This window comes from Chiloscyllium punctatum, chromosome 36 (genome assembly GCF_047496795.1).
Source record: "Chiloscyllium punctatum isolate Juve2018m chromosome 36, sChiPun1.3, whole genome shotgun sequence".
Classification (NCBI taxonomy): domain Eukaryota; kingdom Metazoa; phylum Chordata; class Chondrichthyes; order Orectolobiformes; family Hemiscylliidae; genus Chiloscyllium; species Chiloscyllium punctatum.
Window position 1 is genome coordinate 21,495,471 of NC_092774.1, and position 2,394 is coordinate 21,497,864.

Here is a 2,394-nt window from a genome sequence, read left to right on the forward strand (position 1 = left end):
TCGCCGTTTGCCCCACCCCGCCGAATACCGCTCTCCGATTAGTCCGCACTGACCGCCGGTTTTGGGATGGGTGGAGAGGGCTTCAAGCCTCCGCTCCGACCTCGCGCCGCCATCTTTGTTGTTCTTCTGCTTTCCGTCTTCTCCTTCTGCGTCGCGCGTCATCCGCGCCCCCTCCAATCAGAGCGCACCTTACTCCAGCTGACCAATGGCGGCCGGCGCTGGTTGTTACTGACAGGTTTTGTGTCCAATTGTCAATCTGGGATAAAAAAGGCGGGAGCCACAATTTTGTTGTTTCCCTGTGTGGCTGTACATTTCCTTCTTTTGCATTTTGTTTGGCTGCTCAACTTTTGTGTGCTTTTTCCCCAAGGTAGGGGGGTCCCAAACCAGATTGCACAGATTTAGGGTGAGAGGGGAAAGATTTAAAAGGGACCTAAAGACTAGGAAAAAAAGTGTGAAAAGTCTGACGACCTGAACAATATAGATTGTTCACAGCCTATTACTGTCGATGTGGTCTCCTCTACATTGGGGAGACTGGGCGCCTCCTAGCAGAGCGCTTTAGGGAACATCTCCGGGACACCCGCACCAATCAACCACACCGCCCCATGGCCCAACATTTCAACTCCCCCTCCCACTCGGCCGAGGACATGGTGGTCCTGGGCCTCCTTCACCGCCGCTCCCTCACCACCAGACGCCTGGAGGAAGAACGCCTCATCTTCCACCTCGGAACACTTCAACCCCAGGGCATCAATGTGGACTTCAACAGTTTCCTCATTTCCCCTTCCCCCACCTCATCCTAGTTTCAAACTTCCAGCTCAGCACTGTCCCCATGACTTGTCCGGACTTGTCTGACCTGCCAATCTTCTTTTCCGCCTATCTTCTTTTCCACCTATCCACTCCACCCTCTCCTCCTTGACCTATCACCTTCATCCCCTCCCCCAGTCACCCATTGTACTCTATGCTACTCTCTCCCCACCCCCACACTCCTCTACCTTATCTCTCCACGCTTCAGGCTCACTGCCTTTATTCCTGATGAAGGGCTTTTGTCCGAAACGTCGATTTCGCTGCTCGTTGGATGCTGCCTGAACTGCTGTGCTCTTCCAGCACCACTAATCCACAGCCTATTATTGACTAATCAGGAAGAATCTTGTGAAACTTAAAAGGGTTCAGAAATAATTTTTAGGATGTTGTTAGGGTTGGAGGATTTGAGCTATAGCGAGAGGCTGAATTAGCTGGGGCTGTTTTCCCTGGTGGGTCGGAGGCTGAGGGGGTTTATAAAATCATGCAGGCATGGATAGAATCAACAGATATGGTCTTTTCCCTGGAGTGGAAGATTCCAGAACAGTTATTAGTTTTTGGTGAGAGGGGACCCTCAGGAGCAACTTTTTTGCATAGAGGTAGGTATTGATTGAGCTGTCAGAGGAAATGGTGGAGACTGGTACAATTACAACATTGAAAAAGCATCTGGATGGGTACTTGGGACTATGATGTTGTGGCCATAAAGGAGACATGGGTTCCACTGGGGCAGGAATGTTTGCGAGATGTTCAGAACATTTAAAAAGAACAGGGAGGGTGGAAAAAGAAGAGGGGGTGTAGCATTGCTAATCAGAGAGTGCGTCACAGCTACAGAAATGAAGGCTATTGAGGAAGGTTACTGAGTCAGTGTGGGTGGAAGTTAGCAACAGCAAGGAGGAAGCCACCTCATTGCGGGGTTTTCTACAGACCCCCTAATAGCAGTAGGGAGATTGAAGAACTCATAGGCTGGCAGATTTTGGAAAAATGCAGATGTAGCAAGGTTGTTGTTGTGGGTGACTTCAACTTTGCCAATGTTGACTGGAACCTCCTTAGTGCAGATGGTTTGGATGGAGCTGTTTTTGTCAGGTGTGTTCAGGAGGGTTTCCTCACTCAGGATGTAGACAGGCCGACGAGTGAAAGGCAATTTTGGATTTAGCGCTCGGCAATGAGCCTGGACAGGAGTCAGATCTCGCGTTGGGAGAACACTTTGATGACAGTGACCACAACTGCCTCACATTTACCATAGCCTTTGTGAGAAACAAAGCTCACGCACTTCAATAATTGCAGTCTGAGACAAAATCTGAATCAGTAGTGTCCTTTATTTTACACTTGCAAGAGGGTGTGATGTCCAGTGTCTATAAGGCAGGGGACATACACACCGCAAATTCAATTAATACACAACATTTATATAATTTGGTTTCTTTTGTTTTACATTGCTCCTCCCCTGTTTACCATTTTCCACTTCCCTAAGACCGGCACCCATTGCTCCTGTTTATCTCTTGCCTTATCTGGCCTTGTCTGTGACAAAGTGCTTATTTCTGGCCTCACAAAGCCGTTTGACCTCAGCCCGCTGTAGGTCATTGTTAGGCATATTCTTTCTTC